Source organism: Micromys minutus (assembly GCF_963924665.1).
Source record: "Micromys minutus genome assembly, chromosome: 25".
NCBI lineage: Eukaryota > Metazoa > Chordata > Mammalia > Rodentia > Muridae > Micromys > Micromys minutus.
Genome location: NC_137960.1, coordinates 36964326 through 36982450, shown reverse-complemented (window position 1 = coordinate 36982450; position 18125 = coordinate 36964326). Strand labels below are relative to the sequence as shown.

At 45.1% G+C, this 18125-nt stretch overlaps 1 protein-coding gene across 3 annotated transcripts in view; it reads left to right on the top strand.

Moving 5' to 3' along the window:
* The first annotated feature begins 6917 nt into the window (after positions 1–6917).
* ATG5 (autophagy related 5) overlaps positions 6918–18125 on the top strand; it is an 86178-nt gene continuing 74970 nt past the window's right edge. For all 3 annotated transcript variants that reach the window (XM_080938328.1, XM_080938327.1, XM_080938326.1), the window contains exon 1: positions 6918–7105. The gene's annotated coding sequence lies outside the window, so the exon portion shown is untranslated. The remainder of the gene's footprint in view (positions 7106–18125) is intronic.

The following is an 18125-nucleotide window of genomic DNA, read 5'->3' as shown; positions in this document are numbered from 1 at the left end:
TGGTGATGAACAGCAACGTGGAAGTGTAAGCTGAATAAACCCTTTCCTCCCCAACTTGCTACTTGGTCCTGATTGTGCATGAATGGAAACCCTGACTGACACAAGGACTCACAGTCCTTATGTGAGGGATACTTTAGATATTGTTAAATCTTAATTTATTTTGTATTGTGGTGAAATATTCACAAGTGTATGTGCTGTTAATTAGATTTCTCAGCCCATGCCTGGACAGACCACACCAAACAAACATGGTTCCACATGGAGAGGTTTAATAGAACAGCATGGGGCAGGGGTCAAGGCCAAGAAAAGAGAAGAAGAAAAAGAGAGAGAGGAGGAGGGCTTTCAGTCTTTTGTAGGGGTAGTGATGTCACTTGCTCCCAGGTGGAGACGGGATTCAGAACTGATGTCTTCTGGGAAGGCTTTGGCTGTTTCCATGGCAATTGATGTGATAGGTTCCTGTCACCTGTGGGTGGAGCCATTGCTGGAGGAAGGGGCTATCCTAATGCCAATATTCCTCCCTTTTTCTTATCACAAAAAGAGAGAAAAGGAGGGGATAGGGAAGCCGATGGTGAAAAGGGAATAGGGGCGGCGGGTCTCTTAAACTACTTCCTGCTGTCTTGGGGCATCATAGGGGTGTAGCTGGTTTTCACCATCGGGGTCCGCTCAGTAATCATTAATATCCGGATCCTCTATGGGCAATGGCTTGTAGTCCTGTAACAGGAACTAATTAATGGTTTGGCTGGAAATTTTTTATATCTGTTGTTGAAGGAATGTAGAGACAAGATTGATAAGGCAGAGAGCAAACAGTAACACCAGAAAGATGACTAGAAGGGAGGTTACAAGGGGAGTATCCACTTCCATATAGGGTTTTTGAAGGTCCAGAAACTGGAGGTTTCATGTTCTCTGGAATTCTGTATGTCTGTCTGTAGCTCCTGGATCTTATCTCTCACTGTCCCGGATTGGCTGACGTTGAAGCAGCATTCTTCTTGGAGGAACAGGCAAAGGCCATCTTCTTTCGCTGTTAGAAGGTCCAGCCCCCGTTGGTTTTGAAGAACCACAGCTGCCAGGGAATCTATCTGTTTTTGGATAGTGAGCAAAGTTTCAGACACTTCTTGAAACCTGTTGCTGAGTGTGAAAGTGATATCATTCTATTTGGTCACGGAAGTAGTTATCCCTGCTATCCCAGTGCTAGTACCTACTGCTATTCCTGCATCAACCAAAAGTGGCACGACCTGAACTGCTCTCTTATGTTGGGCAGCCATCATATTGACGACTGGGATTGGCAGGGGTTCATTTCCCTGGATTACCCCTAGTTCGGGGAAAAGGAGAACCAAAGTGCAGCTTCCTGACCAGCTGCCAGGCAAACAATGGTATGCCTGTGTGTCACAGAGGGTTGATGTATTTTGGATCACTGGGAACTGTGGCAGAGGTGGGGTATCAAGGGTTGTGGTTGTATTGCAGTCTAAGGAGCCTAACATTCCTACGGGATGTGTCCCGGATGCCTGAAAACAGTTTGCCATGCCAAGAAGAGAGATAGAGGAGAGGTAAGGGGTCATGGCAACATCAGAGTCGGGACAGCTGACGACGGGTGAGGTAAGGTTATTGGGCAACATCACTGGGGAGGTTGTAAGTGGCAATTGTGAGTTTGTTCCAGGAGAAACACATAACCAGCAGTCTTTAAAATGGCCGGGTCGGGTGACATTAAGGAGCTTGTATGCTGATGTCAACGTCTGAAGCAAAAGGTGGAAGGACATGTTGGTGCCATTTATGAGGGGGGATGTGGAGGAAGTAAGGACCTCAGAGGAGTGTTTGATTATTTCTCCTACCCCTTTTATATCTAGGGGTTAGGCAATTGAGTCATATTTCCTCTGAATTTTGATAGTACTCACTGGGGACCCTGGTTGGTTTTTACGGTAGAGCTTACCGACAACTCCAGTCTCCCACCTGGGATCCCATGGATCTTCTATGTAGAAGGTCTCTTCCCAATAAGGGGACAGGACATGTTGGCACTACTAAAAAGAAATGGGTGAGAGGTACACCCCTAAAGATGCAACTAAGTGGTGGGGTTTGGTGAGGAAGGTAAGGTTGTCTTCCTACCCAGACAATAGGAAAACGGGAGGGAGAAGTGGGTCCCCAAAACTCCGTCAGGACCAAGTAAGTGGCCCCAGTGTCCAAAAGGAAGGAGATGGGCTGCCCACATACCATGATAGCTACCCGCGGCTCCCTGTTTGTGATGGCAGTGGTGGGATCAAGGGAGCCCAGGCCCTGTCAGTTGTCCATAGCCAAGCCTAGGAGATCGGCTGGAGAGTTATTTGGGTGTGATGTCCCTCTGTCCTGCGTGACACAAGGGCAATCTACAGCCCAATGTCCCTCTCAATGGCATCTGGGACATGGCCGCCTTGGCTTGCGGGGGCTAGGGCAAGTTTTTGCCCAGTGACCTTGCTGACCACATTTATAGCAGGGGGCTGGTGGTTCCTTGGCCCTAGGAGACCAGGAGTTTGTAACAGTAGCTGGGGCTGGTTGGACAGCCTTAGCCAACATATAGTATTTTTGTTTGCAAGCCTTTTCATCTCTCCCATGGTACACCTTAAAGACCAGCGCCAAGACTTCTGCCTGTGGAGTTAGGGGCCCCCTCTCTAGCCTTTTAAGCTTGTCTCTTATGTCAGGGTAGCTCTGGGAAAAGAAATATGTCATTAGCTTATGTTTACCTTCCGGGTTTTCAGGATCTAAGTTAGTGTACTGTAACAGGGCTTTTGTGAGGTGCTCTAAAAATTGGGACGGGTCCTCCTGTTTGTCCTGGAAAACCTCTTGCAGCTTTTCAAAATTTACAATTGTTAAGGCTGCTCTGCAGAGACCGGCCAAGAGGCAGATTATGAACCTGTCTCCGGCCAAAATACCACCTGTGGAATTATAATCCCATCGGGGATCTTGGTCAGGTACTGCCTCAGATTCAATTGGGTATGTTGTATCTGTTTGATGGATTTCGTCTGCATGCGTTTTTGCCTGCTCCCAAACTCACCGGCGTTCCTCAGGAAGTAAATTATTAGTAAGAACCATATGAACATCCTGGAACGTCAGACTGTATGATTGGGTAATGTACTGGAAATCTTTAATAAAAGCAGATGGGTTGGAGGTATAGGAACCCAGCCTGCTTTCTATTTGGGAGAGTTCATTTAGTGAGAAGGGAAAATGGACATGGACTAGCCCATCGATGCCAGCCGCCTTCCTTAGTGGAAGGACAGATGCTGGGCCTGGTGTCTCTGGTGATGAAGAGTCAGGTGGGAATTTGGCCATGGCCTTGGAGCAGGTGATGAAAAGGGTAAAACTAGGTGCCAAAGCAGAGTGGCCTTTAGTTGGCAAGTGTGTGGAGACAGGGTGGGGGTGAGGTTGCAGTGCAGAAGAGGATGAGAGAGGGTGGGATGGGGCGTCGGTGATGCTTGGGGCCTGTGGCGTGTCTGCGCCCGCATGTGAATCTGGCTGTGGAGGAGGGGAAGCAGCGGTCTGGATTTTGGGGTGAAAGGGGGGTGGTTCATTGGCTGGGTGGAGAGCTGTAGTGTCACCTGCTGTTTGCCTCATTACTAAAAGGAGGTGGGTGGGGTTACAAGAAGAACACAGAGAAGGATTAGAGCGGAGGTAGATAAATGCCTGTACATAGGGCACCTCTTTACATTTACCAGATCATTGGCAGTATGAGTGAAGGTTTCATAAAATTAACGAGTCTAGGGTGCCATTTTTTGGCCATTTTGGATCATTATCTAGTGGATACTGCGTCCAAACACTGTTGCAGAGGTGTATCAATTTAGATGTCTTCAGTTGAGGTGTTAGTTTTAGAGATTTGAAATTTTCCAGGAGACATCCCAGTGGGGAGCCCGGTGACACATTTTGAGACATTGAGTTGCCCTTTGGGAAGAAATCAAGGCCACCGAGTTATCTCAAACCCGCATTCCAGTGGATAAAACTCGGTAGAAAAAGTTTTGCCTATGTGTAGGGATCTGGAGTCGTCACTCAGATTCCTGGAGGCCCTGTCGGATTCTGAAAGCCGACGGAGAGGGAGAGTGATCTTTGCCAGGCCTGAACTTTTGAGAATAAGGACCAGCTGTGAAAGCAAAAACCCTGGAATGGGGGAACAAGAAGACCGGCTGCTAGAGCCCTGAAGAAGATGCACTCTACCGAGAGACTGGCTGTGAAAGCCCACCTGTGAGAGCCCTGAAGAGGGGTCTTCTCAATGGTCAATGTCTGTCTCAAACCAGTGGCTATAAAGAATTAACCCTCTTTTCCCGCAAAGGCTGGCTAGGCTTTGTTTGGGAAATCGGGGATTCTCTTTGCCAACTGGAGTGCTAACTCCTATAAATTTGACATTGTTTGTGTGGGAGCCTTAGCCACGATCTGGTATAAGGAAAAGTGAAACCGGGTGGTGTGTGGCTGTTCTATCTCAGTAGCCCACGTGGCGGGAGCTATTAGCATGTGGTAGGGAAGTGGCCAGCAAGTGTCTAGAGCTTCAGTAACGACAACTCACATGTTGGAAGTCTGTGAGTCGGGCAGCTGCAGGCAGATGGTGTTCAGCCGTGGTGGAGGGCAGGTAGGCAGCCGTGGCACGTGGTCAGCGGAACGAGGCAGTGGTGCCAGTCAAGAGGAGCAGGCAACCACAGTGCCAGCCATGCAGCCGCCACTATGCCAAGCCGGATAGGGTGGGCTGGAATGCCCGGCCAGGACTGGTTGCGAGAAAAATCTAGGGTCCCCGTACGGGCCACCAATGCTGTTAATTAGATTTCTTGGCCTATGCCAGGACAGACCACACCAAACAAACACGGTTCCACATGGAGAGTATTAATAGAACGGGATGGGGCAGGGGTAAAGGCCAAGAGAAGAGGAAAAAGAGAGTGAGGAGGAGGGGTTTCAGTCTTTGTAGGGGTAGTGACGTCACCTGCTCCCAGGTGAAGGTGGGATTCTGAACTGATGTCTTCTGGGAATGCTTTGGCTGTTTCCATGGCAGTTGATGTGCTAGGTTCCTGTCACCTGTGGGTGGAGCCATTGCTGGGGGAAGGGGCTATTCTAATGCCAACAGTATGGACCTCAGCTTCTAATCCAAGTTCAGACCATAATCTCGGGCTCCTCAGCCCCCCAAGTACTAGAACTGCAGACGTGAGCCACCACAGCCAGCTTTCTAGGTAAACCACATTCATTTTCTCAGTAGAACCTCCTGTCTTAGACACTTAAAACTAAATTAAGAGATATTTCTTCAGTATTATTGACTAGGTTACATGCTATTTGGAAATTTGTTGAAATCACACTGAATAATAGTGTGATTTTTCTCTAGAATTTAATAATAAAACCTGCTTCCAAGGGACTTCAAGTGTTTGAACATATCAATACCATCAGTGATTTAGCTTGAGTAAAAATCAGGATTGTTTTATAATGAGACTCCTTAGTAAATGATTATATTACTTGGAGAAAATGTAGATTTTTTTTTAAAGTAGGAATACCAGTCCAAAGTTTGAAAAGCACAGTTCTCATCACTCCACACACTCAAAGCAGAAATCCCTACATTAAACTCAGTAATCAGTGACTAGTTGAGGCCATAACTGGTCTAAGCACTGAGAAAAAAAATGACTATCGTATGCTCGGCCATGAAAGGGACACCATCTCCTCCAAGGTTCGGGAAACCTCACAAAAGACTGGTGTTAATCCCACGGGGCAAGAGTAAGACCACTACAACAAAATTTGAGCCAAATTTGAAGTAAGTTTTATTAAGTAGTGGCCAGGGCATGGGCACTGGTACAAGGTTCATACCCAGGATTATCAGAGTATGGTACCAAATTACATTAGTTAGAGCCTTATAAAAGGCCAACCCAGCTTCTCCTGAACAGAAGACTGACAAGACCGCCTTGGGTTTCTTCAGCTAACAGTGCCTTTAGATTTATGGCTCTGGTCATGTTATACTGCTGCTGCCAACAGAACAAGGTGTCCTAGCAGCGCTGCATGAGAACTTGTCTCAAACCCGAAAAAGGAGAGAAGAAGGAAGGAAAGAAAAAAATAGGCTGGAGAAATGCATACATACCAGTGTAGTTAAGTGTGCTCACTGCTCTTGCAAAAAGACTAAAATCATTTCCAGTGCCTGCACTGGGTGCCTGTAACTGCAGCTCTGGGGGCTCCAATAACCACCTCTTATGATGTACTTGGACACCTCATCCCCTCGGGGAAGGGAGGATTGGAAAGAGAAAAGAAGAGGAGGTGGTGGAGGGAGAAGAGAGAAAGGAGGGAGAAGAGGCGGAGGTTTTTAAAAATGTTTGGTGAGTAAAGACCCAGCTCTTTAGAGATACGTTCATTTTTTATTTTCAAAGCAAGAATAGGAAAGGTACTCTTAGAGGTATGGGAGGCTTTGGTACTTTTACCAACTGGGGTTAAATAAAGCCACTAATGCCTACTGTGGTCCTACAGGAGTGGGGAGGTTCTACTGAGCAAATGAATGTGGTTTACCTTGAAAGCCAGCTGTGGTGGCTCATGTCTGCAGTTCTAGCACTTAGGAGGCTGAGGAGCCCGAGATACCTAGTTAAGTCCCAGACCTGCTACAGCAGCAGCTTGAGATCCTCCCTGCCCTGACTCTAGCACAACGAAACCACCCCAATCGCTCTTAAAAGTAAGGTTTTTTACAATATGCTGCTACATGGCAGCCGATGTATCAGGGTCCTTTGCTTCTCTCTTCTTCTACAACTGTCACACTGACAACCAGGAACGCCAAGGACCGCGTTCTTTCTGTTCGCCCAAGACCAGCGAACTCATTGCGTCTGTCTGCGCACGCTCAGGAGCAGCTCCTGTCTTACGGGGTTGGGCCGAACTCAGAGGGCGGGGCGCTGGCCGCGTGGCCTTGCTGACGTCATCTCCGGGCGCCGAGGGTGACTGGACTTACGGTGGGCTCCCGGCTCTGCGGTTCGCTCTGGTTAGGAGGCGGAAGTGCCCGCTGGGCTGTTTTCTGACCCCGCCGGCGGTGCTCTGTGCGGCTGCGCGCGCACTGGGACTTCTGCTCCTGCGCCTCTGCAGGACGGTGGGGTCTGAACTCGACCGAGCGTCTTTCCCGCTGCGGGAAGCCGGAGCGGAGCCGGCACCTCGGGTAGGGCTGGTGTATGTCCGGGGCGCGGAAGTGTGTGGCGGAGGGTGGCGGGGCAAGGGCTGCGGGCAAGCGCACCCCGAGGCGATGGCGGGGGAGGCGGTGCCGCTGGGCGGAGGTGGGGTTGGCGAGACACCGGCCCCGGAGCCCTTGGGCAGCCTAGCTGTCCCTTTGGGTAGGTAGTATGTCAGTTCCTTACTGAGGTAGGAAACGGAACCTCGAGTCCCGGGCTCAAGTTGAGGGCTTGCATTTTCGTGCGAGGTCTTTAAATCGTATTATTTCGGTGCTTATCGATTCTGTCTAAACGCAGACTTCAGTGCCGTTCTTTTAGTCTCAGTTTAATAATAGTACTTAATACTAACAAATGCATTTTTCTGTTAGTAGAACACTTTCATTTATTTACTTTGTTGGAAGTGCTCTTAAAGAATATAAACTTGAGGAACCTAAGAAGCTGGGTGGCATATAGGTTTTTCTCCCACAGCATGTAGCGTTCTTTTTCCTGAGGAAGCATAGCATGTCTTCACCTCAGGAGCAGCTGACTATCTAAAGTCTTCTAGAGTTCACCAGATAAGTATCTCTGGGTCCTTGATACCTAGTTCTTGAGTCAGAAGCAAATATTCGGATTTCATTAAAGTTATTGTTTGAATTGAAATTTCGAACAAGGACACTGGCCTTATGGTAGTTGTCACGACAGGTGAGAATCTTAGACTAAGTTTAAATGTACTTTGAGTCCAGTTTTGAGGCCAATACCTTTAATTCCAGCAATGAAGGTGGGGTGGAGGCAGGAGAATCAGAGGAGTTTAAGGCCAGCCTTGGCTGTTTAGTGAGCTAGCTGCCAGCCTGGAGATCATGGGACTCTTTCCAACACACAAACAACATCCTCCAAAGCCCCAACCAACCTAGCATCAGCATGCACAAGGCTCTGCATTGGATCCTGAACAGTACAAAACCAAACTCTAACCTGAAAACAAAACCCAGCTGTGGTGGCTCAAGCTTCTAATCCTAGACAAGCTGAGGTAGGAAGGTTGCCTTGGGTTAGAGGCCAGTCTGGACTATAGAACAAGACCCTGTCTCAAAAAAGAATTCTCTCCCTCTCCTTCTTTCTTTCTCTCTCCCTCCCCCCTCCTCTCTCCCTCTCCAGCTCCCCATCTCCAACCCCCAGTGTCTTTAATCCCAGTCCTCAGAATGCTAGCCTGGTCTGCATAGTTAGTTCTAGACCAACCAGGGTGACAGTGAGCACTGTCCCAGGGGAAAAGTATATTCCAGGTGATAGAAACTTCTAGAAAAAGGACAAACCAATTGAATGGAATGGATAGGGTTGGTGGTGTGCATGGGAAATGTTAGAAAAGAAATTTGAGTGAGGCTAAACCACATGGAAAAGCCATTGGGACCTACTAGCCTATTCCAGGGGCAAAGAGGAATGCTCAGAGATGAGACAAGGTTCTTGTGGGACTTTGTAAAAGCTTTAATTTTTTTTTCCGTTTTAATCTTAATGTGAGCAGGTGTTTTGCCTGCATGTATGTATGTCCGCTGTATTTATGCCCAGTGTCCATTAAGGGGTCCCCTAAAACTAGTTAGTGAAGGATGTGAGCCACCATGTGGGACTGGGAGGCAAACCCATGTCCTCTGCAAGTGCCAGCTGGTATTCTTTACCACTGAACTATCTCTTGTTTGTTTGTTTGTGTATTGGTTTGTTTTGAGACAGGATCTCACTCTGTGGCCCTGTCTCAGGCTGGACTTGAACTCACAGAGATCCACCTGCCTCTGCCTTCTGAGGCCTGGTATTAAAGGTTTAGACTTCTTCCTTCCATCCTTCCTTTCCTTTCTTTTCCTCCCTCCGCCTCACCCCTTTGTCTCTGTCTCTTTTTTGTACAAGGTTTCTTTTTGTATTCCTGACTGTTCTGGAACTTGCTCTGTAGACCAGGCTGGCATTGAACTCAGAGATCCATCTGCTTCTGTCTCCCAGAGCTGAGATTAAAAGCATACATCACCACCTTGCTTTTACTCCCTTTTTTGATTCAAGGTTTCTCTGTGTAACAAGCCCTAGACGTCCTGGAACTTGCTTTGTCGACCAGGCTGACCTTGAACTGACAAGAGATTGTCTGGAGTAAGAAGGCAGATACACATCACGTAGTATACAAAAGTTATATTCTATTATGCTGAGAGTCATTACACAATGTTCACATTCTCAGTTCCTTAACTATGGTCCTAAGCCTATCTTCCCCAAAGCTGCTCAACTTAGCTGAATGTCAGGTCCAGTCTCTGACAGCCATCTCTGATTGAAGGGTCAGCATCCTGGGGGAGACATCAAGGTAGCATCTCTTCAGAAGTACAGAGCAGTCTCTGTACTTGGTCTCTGCTTATATACCATCTAGTGGGCATCAGAAGGTTCTAGAGTGTGTCTGGTTATTGTGAATAAGTAATGTAACTGAGTTCCTAGGTATATGTCTAAAGGGCATTTTTTTTTTTTTTTTTAAACTGTGATCATTACAGGGATCCACCTGCTTCTGCTTCCCAAGTGCTGGGATTAAAGGTTTGGGGCATCACTGCCTGGCTTCTAATTTTTATTTTTAATGAGATAAGTTTGAGTCAGGAGCAAATTAATCTAAGTTGAGTTTTGAAATTATCTGATTGCCATGTTGTCTGCAGAAACGAAGGTCAGAGTGGCTTGGGGTCTGGTGTAGTTGGGAATGATTAGATTTTAGTTTTGCTTCTAAACTGGAGTAGTCAGGTAGCGAAGAATGGTTAGGGATGATTGTCTCTTTTTATTCCTTGTAGGCTTTCCCCACTGGAGCAACCTTGTAATTTGAGAGTAATTTCATTCTGTGGGAAAAGGAGATTGGGCTTAGTGAAGCCTGGGCTGGGGTCACATGTGATACTGAAGCCTTTGCAGCATTAACACTGGAATAGTCCCAGGCAAAAGTTTGCTAAAATGTTGGCATGTGTCGGTTCTGCGTGCTCACCTTTAGATATACAGTCCTGAATGTGGCTCATCTGAGGTGTTTTCAGCTTTATGGTGACTTTATGATACAGTGCCAGGCACAGTTAGGAACTTCTTAGATATTTGGGATCTTTTTGAAATAGGCTCTTGCCATGTAGCCCAGGCTGCTGTCTTATTCACTTGTAGGGTATTTTAGCATTATCCTACTGCTGTGATAAAAGGCAACTTGGAGAGGAAATGGTTTATCTCAGCTCTGTGTCCTGAAATCACAGTCCATCTAGAAGGGCAGGAGCCTAGGGTCAGAAAGTGAAGCAGAGGTCTTGGAGGAATGGTGCTTACCTGCTTACTCCATTGCTTGCTCGGTCTTAGACCAGGCAGGCACATCTGCCCAGGAGTGTCACTGCCTGCCCTTGGGAGAATGAGCCCTTCCACATCACACTGCCTGCCCTCACTAGAAGGGGCCCTTATACATCAACTGTTACTCAAGAAAATGTCCTATAGACTTGCCTAAGGACCAGTCTTACGGATACATTTTCTAAATTAAGATTTCTTCTTTGATATGTCTTAACTTTGTGTCAGGTAAACAAAAACAAAAAAACCCAAAAAAAAACAGGCACAGTAGCCGGCGTTGACCTGATACTCGTGATCTTTCTGTCTCAAGTTCCAAAGAACTAGAATTAATTGTATGTCACTGTTTCTGGCCAATAAAAGATTTCCTTTCCTCTCTCCCCCTTTTCCTTCAGTGCTGGGAATTGAACTTAGGGTCTCATATATGCTAGACAAGCACTCTACCGCTAAGCTGCTATACTTGGATTTTGGAAAGCTACCTGCAAGCATGCTAGCCAGATGTGTTATTCTCTGCTGTGTCTGGCCGCTGCAGTAGGTTGTGCAGGCTCACAGGGATAAACAGCCTCCTCTACATTTACCATATTGCTCAGCTATGATACGAGTAGGTTAGATATGAGACACACTTTAAACTTACATTATTTTCCTTTCGGATTTTTGAGAGGGGATCTCACGTAACCCAGGCTGGCCTTGAGCTTAGTAGATAGCCAAAACCAGCTGTGACTTCTCAGTCCTCCTGCCTCCACTCCCTGAGCACTGGGTTTATAGGTATTCAGCACCACACCATCTCTGTTCATATTTTTTAATTTAAATTCTTTTCTGAGGGGACATAACCTACTGTGAGTTGAAGAGTTTGACTTTTTCTTTGACCATTTGTTGCCATTCTTTAAGTACCAAGTATATTTATTATTTTGTTTACTTATTGATTGTGTGATGTATGCATGTGTGTTTGCACACACATGTGGGAGGCATGGGTTTGTAGGGTAGGAGGCAGCTGTGGGGGTTTGTTGAGGTGCTTTCACTGAGGTGCCTCCATCCTGGTGCTGCCACTCCTGACTGGGCATTCAAGCTTTCCCAGCAGGTACTTTACCAACAGCCTTTCCTCAATCCCAAAGTTATAAGTATTTTAGAAGTTTTTGAATACTACATATCCACTAATATTTAACTCCTCTTCCTTCTTGTAGAAGCTCTTATAGAGCCAGAGGAATTGTTGGACAGGACAGAACCTTTACACACATGATCTTACTGCTGCTGTGACTACATGGGCAAGACCTGTACAAGAGCAGGCCAGCCAACGTCCCAGGATGGGGGGGAGGGGCTCCTGAAGTTCCTGGAGCTGAGCAGCTGTGGCTGTTGGGAGAGAAAGAGTCGGTTTTCTTCAGGGATAAGGCTACCAAGAGAGGCTGGCTGCTCATGCCTCAGTAGATTGCCCTGTGCCGGGGGTGGGGGGGTGGGGGGTGGGGGGGGTGGGAGGGTGGACTCTGAAAAGCTCAGGAAGCTCGGATGGAGTTGAGGTGTAGATTTGATCATTTGCGTGTCTGAAACTCTCAAATACAATAAGTATTTAAGAAAAACTCTTCTGAAGTAGCCTTTAATTGACTGTATTTAACCTTGCATGAAGGGGTTTGGGGCTAGAGAGGATGTCAGCAAAGTGCATTAAGACAGGAAGAATGAGATTAGGAAATCCAGTGTGGCTTCTGCTATTGACTCAGTCCTTTTTTAGCCACAGAGTTTTAGAAAAGAATTCAGCCATTCTATCTCAGACTTATCATTTATATTATCAGATGAGAACATATAGACTGTGTATATCCAGTGTGAGATGGTATAAAATATGCAGTATTTCTAACGATTTAGAACTGTTGCCTGTGACTGAGCAGTGCGTGTTTATAATTCTAGCCCTTGGGAGAGAAGCAGAAGGATCAGAAATTCGAGGCAAGCCTATGCTACATAGTGAGTTTGAGTTGTCCCCCGGCCCCCACCCTCTCAGGGCTACCAGAACCTTATTTCAACACCCCCTTCCCACATAGACTATCTGATTTTCTTCTAATCTCATTCTTTCACATAACACTTAAAAGACCCAGATGATATATTTGTGTACCTGCTACGTTCCAGATAGCGCTCCAGGTGTCAGAAGGAGAATGGTATGGGACATACAGTCCTTTCCCCAAGGACACGCATTGCTGTCTACTGAAGGTGATGTGTACAGATAAACACCCTTACACTAGCTTGTCAGTTCTGTGGAAGAGGAGAAGTGATGAGGCATCCAGGAAGGAAAGAGGATGGTCTACTCCATTTGTGCATAGAAGAGAGGCTTTTTAGAAATGGCACTGCATCATGTGCCAAGTTGGAAGGTAAAGCGGGGGTGGAGGGGTACATCTAGAGATGGGGATTGTAGTTTCTGAACAGGGTTTAAAGGGTAGCGGGCTACTATGTCCTGCTAAAGACTAAGAACTGTTGGTTGCTTGGTTAGTTTTTTTGTTTTGTGTTTTGAGATGAGGTTTCTCTATGTAGCCCTGGGTGTCCTGGAACTCACAATGTAGCCCAGGCTGGTCTCAAATAGAGATCCATCTGCCTCTGGCTCCCAAGTTCTGGAATTAAAGGTGTGTACCACCACTGCCCCATCATGCCTAAAAATTTAAATGTTATCTGTATTCACCTAGTACATAGCACCTACCTTGGCCTACCAAAGGATCAAAAATTATTGACTAAATTTAATGTTTTTTAACGTATTTTTGTATCTTTAGTTAGGTGTGTGTGAGTTTGAGTTCAGGTGCCCTAGGGCAGAGATATTGGAGTTAGAGGTAGTTGTCAGACACCTGCTGTTGGTGCTGAGAATGAACTCTAGCAGAGCATACTACTTAACTGCTCTTAACCGCTGAGCCATCTCTTGAGCTTGAATCTCTTGAATTTTGTTTTAGCAGTGTATTTGATGCATAGTTTTTAGAACTTACTTTCTGTACTGGCTGGTTTTGTGTCAACGTGTCACAAAGCAGTCATCAGTGAGCAAGGAGCCTCAGTTCAGAAAATGCCTCCTTTGAGATCCAGCTGTAAGGCAATTTTTCCATTAACAACCAGTGGGGGAAATTCCAGCCCATTGTGGTGGTGTCATTCCTGGGCTGGTGGTCCTGGGTTCTATAAGAAAGTAGGTTGAGCAAGCCATGGAAACCAGCCAGCAGCAGCACCCCCTCCCCCATGACCTCTGTCTGTATCGGCTCCTGCTCCAAGTTCCTGCTGTGTTTGATGATGAACAGTGATGTGGAAGTGTAAGCAGAGTAAATCTTTTCCTCAGATTGCTTTTTCGTCATGGTGCTTTGTCTCAGCAATAGCATCCCTAACTAATACACTTTCCTTTATTGTTAAAATTCATATTTGTCTTTATATTTTTAATTATTCTTAGTTCCTAACGCATTTTGTGTGTGTGTTGGAGTTTGAACCTAGAACCTCATGAAGACTTATCAGGTGTTACACCACTCAGCCACGTCCCTGGTCCCTTCTGCCCTTCCCCACTTGCTTTTGAGGTATAGTTTGTTGATGTAGCCCAGGCTTGCTGGGAACTTGTACTCCTTCCTGTTTCCTAGGTGCTGAAATTACAGTTGTATGCCAAGTGAATAAATTGCTTTGTTCATGGATCATGTGGTAGTGAGAAAACAGACGTGTTAACTAACTTAAGGTCAGTAGACAATGGCATCACCAACTTTGCTTATATGTTTAAAGTAGATTTATTAGACCAGAGACATAAAGTCAATAATAATAAATAAAACAATGCATATCTCTGCATGTGGCTGTGTGCACCTGTGTTTGGTGTCAGTGGAGTGCAGAGGTGTCAGATCTCTTGGTGTTAGAGATGAACATTTATTAATAGTGAGTGCATAATTTGAAGTAATAAATAACCTTGTGTGCATTCCACTGATCTCTTAGGCAGTTTAGTTTACAAATTGTATGTCAACAATACTGTGCTCCATTTAGCTGATCTGCCTTGGCTCAGTTGGCTTCTTTCCCTGAAGTCCAAATATCTGTCTGTTCTATAGAACGTGTGTGTGTGTGTGTGTGTGTGTGTGTGTGTGTGTGTGTGTGTGTGTGTGTGTGTATGTGTGTGTGTGTGTGTGTGTGTGTAACAGCCAGTGTAGCCAGCAATGGGGGTGGGGCTTCAGGGAGATTGAGAGTTGGAGTTCTGTCTGGGCCGCTGTTTGAAACCCTGTTGCAGAAACTAAGAGCAAAAAGGAAAAATTGCAAATAGGACATGAGCCTCTAATTTATTTCTTGGTGTATGTGGCTACTGTAGAATGTTCATAAACATGGCTGGATTACAAGAGGTTAAAATGCCTCCCCGGGCATGGTGGTTCCTGCCCAAAACTCTCTGAATTCAAGGCTAGCCTGATCTGGAGTGAGCTCCAACTCAGCCAGGGCTACATAGTGAAACCTTTCTTTAAAAACAAACAGACAAATAAACAAAACAAAACAAATGCCTTGCCTGTAATTGAGTTTTGAGGTATTTTTCATTCCTCAAAGTCTATCCTTGAGGAGAAAGTGTTGGCTGTCGTTTGCCCTCATTTAGGAAGAAGAAAAGCAGAAGAGAATGACAAGGACAGAGCAAAGGGGTCAAGTGCCCTGCATCAGATAGGGAGAGAAGTCTTATCCAGGCACGGTGTTTTGGTTCATGATGCTCATCTATCTAGATTAACGTTTTTGGACTCCTACCAATTGGGTGGGTCTTCTCAGGAAAGGAAAGAACCTTCCCAGTGTTGTCTTGGGCTATTTTAGGTTTCATTTATTGTCAGTTATTTTCTACCTGCAATTTTCTGAGAAGAAAGGTTGTAACAATATTGAAAGTGTGTGTGTGTGTGTGTGTGTGTGTGTGTGTGTGTGTGTGAATGGATAGTAATGGGGATTGAACCCTAAGTCTAGAAGACATTTGGAACTTGAGAGACCATTCTATGTGCCAGGAATGGTGTGCTATCTGTGTCTCATGACTTGACCATAAATGTGTTAATAAAGGATCTCTGACTGTTGTCTTTTGAGCAAGTCATAGCTGCCAGTTGATGACAAAAGCTACTGCTCACTACTTTATACAGGCCGTCACCTTTGTCAGGCAAGCACTCTGCCACTGAGCGCTGTCTCCACAGCTCTCTGCAACAGGCTTTCACTAAGTTTCCTGTGCTGGCCTTGACTTTACTCTGTGGCCCAAGCCTTGGACTTAATGATCCTCCTGCCCCAGCCTGTTGAGTAGCTATAATTACAGGCCTCTGAGGCCTGGTTGATAGTGACTCTTGAAAATTCAAATTGCAGATCAAATGTTAGAGTACTTGCCTAGTTTGTCTGAGGCACTGCTTTTGATGCCAGTATTACTTACACAAAGCAAATGAAACAAACAAGAAAAATACTCTAAAACTGAATCAAGTTTTCTTCCAATCTGCTAGTTAAGGATGTTTTTAGTATTTTCTCTTAAGCAAGAATCATAGCTGACAGTTGACCAGATGTGTCAGTATTCTCCTACTACTTTATATCATTGGATTTTAGATGTGCCTGTTAGTGTATCTCAGTTAGGTTTCTCTTGTGATAAAACATGATGAGCCAAAGCAGCTTAGGGCAGAAAGGGTTTATTTCATTTTATATTTTCAGGTAACTGTTGATCAGAGAGAATTCAGGGCAGGAACCTGAAGGAGGAACTGAAGCAGAGACAACTGTGCAATACTGTTTACTGGCTTGTTCCTCCTGTCTTAGTCAGTTTGCTTTCTTTTTTGTTGTTTTTGAACAGTGTGTCTCTCTGTAGCCCTAGCTATCCTGGAACTCACTGTGAGAACCAGGCAGTCCTCAAACTTAGATCCACCTACCTCCACCTCCTGAATGCTGGGATTAAAGACCTATGGACCACCACCAGGCTTCAGCTTCCTTCCTTATAACCACCTTTCTAGGAATATTACTGCCCACGATGAGCTGACTCCTCCACATCATAAATCAAGAAAATGCCCTACAGATTTGCTCACAGGCTAATCTAATAGAGGCATTTTGAGTTGAAGTTCTCTGTCAGGTAACTCCAGCTAGTGTCAGGTTGATTAACAGCATGAACCCAAACCTTAACCAGGGAGTAAGTACACACATTTAATCCCAACAGAGACAGGCTGGTCACTGAGTTCTAGGCCAGACTGGTCTGCGTACTGAGCTTTTATCTCAAAATAAAATAAATCCAAGGACATATCCATAAGCTGATTTTTTTCAATTAAAAGACATTTAAATTTTATTTTAAACTTTAGTCACCCAAAGACTATGCAATTCAATGAGCTTCTATACTTTTTATAGAGAGTAGTCATTTGAAACAGAGGCTATGGATCTTCACATTGGAATTTATTTATTTTCTTACTTATTTACTTCACTTTTGGTTTTTTGAGACAGGGTTTCTCTGTGTAGCATTGGCTGTCATGGAACTTACTTTGTAGACCAGGCAGGCATCCATTTCACTGATCTGCCTGCCTCTACCTTCCAAGTGCTGGAATTAAAGGTGTGCACCACTACCACCATCCACATTGGAATTTATATTTCCACTGTTTTGTGTACTTAACCGCCACCAAAACAAAATAGTAATAAAAAACATGATGAGTTAGAAGTCAAAAATAGCGGACATTCTGTCCTCTCTTGACGTTCGTTTATTGTCTGCATTCATTCCTTCTTATTCCCTAACGTTAACCTTTCTTGTTCTCTTTCATGTGTTACTGTACCTACATGTATGTGTGTATAAACACACACACACACACACACACACACACAGATGCATACATGTTAGATTCTGCAGGTAAGGAACAAATGTGTTTTTTCTTCTGAGATTGTGTAATCTTGCTTAATAAAATATATTCTAAGTCCATCAATTTTCCTGCAAATTTTGTGATTTCATTTTTAGAGTTGAACAGTATTTTATATATGTGTGTATGTATATATATATATATATGCACACACATATAATTTTATATGTATGTACCAATTTTTCTTTTCATTTATCTGTTGATAGCAGTGAGTTTGGTTTCACTTCCTTGCTGTAGTGAGTAAAGCAGTGATAAAGATGATGGTGCACTTCTGTGCTGGGTGTACCAGGAATGAAGTAGGGAATCACATGATAACTCTATTCAAAGGTTTTTCAGAAATCTTCAAACTGAGTTTCCCAACAGCTGAATTGTTTCTACCTCACTACTAGTGGTTGAGGTTCCTTTCTCTGCACATCCTCTCCAACATTTGCTGTCAAGTTTACTGATGAAGTCATTGGTGAGGTGCTCTGAGAGTAGTTTTAATTTGCACTTCATGGAGAGATGGCCCAGCAGTTAAGAGCACTGACCGCTCTTCCAGAGTTCAGTTCCTAGCAACCACATGGTGGCTCACAACCATTTGTAATGGGATCTGATGTCCTCTTCTGGTGTGTCTGAAGACAGCTACAGTGTATTCATATACATTAAATAAATCTGAAAAAAAAAATCACATTATTTAAAAAAAGTTATTGACCATTTGTATTTTATTTTTTGAGCAGTGAATATGCAAGTTTATTTGCCCACTTGCTAATTGGCAGTTTTATTTCTTTGGTGCTTAATTTCTGCAGCTCTTTGTAAGTTTGGGTGTTAGCCCTTATCTGAGTGTAGCTGGGAATTACCCCCATTCTGCAGACTGTCTGTGGCTACTGAGTGCTTTGCTGTACAGAGACTTCTTACCCCTGTGGCCCCACCTGTGGATACTTGAGGATGGCTCTTGTGCTGTTGG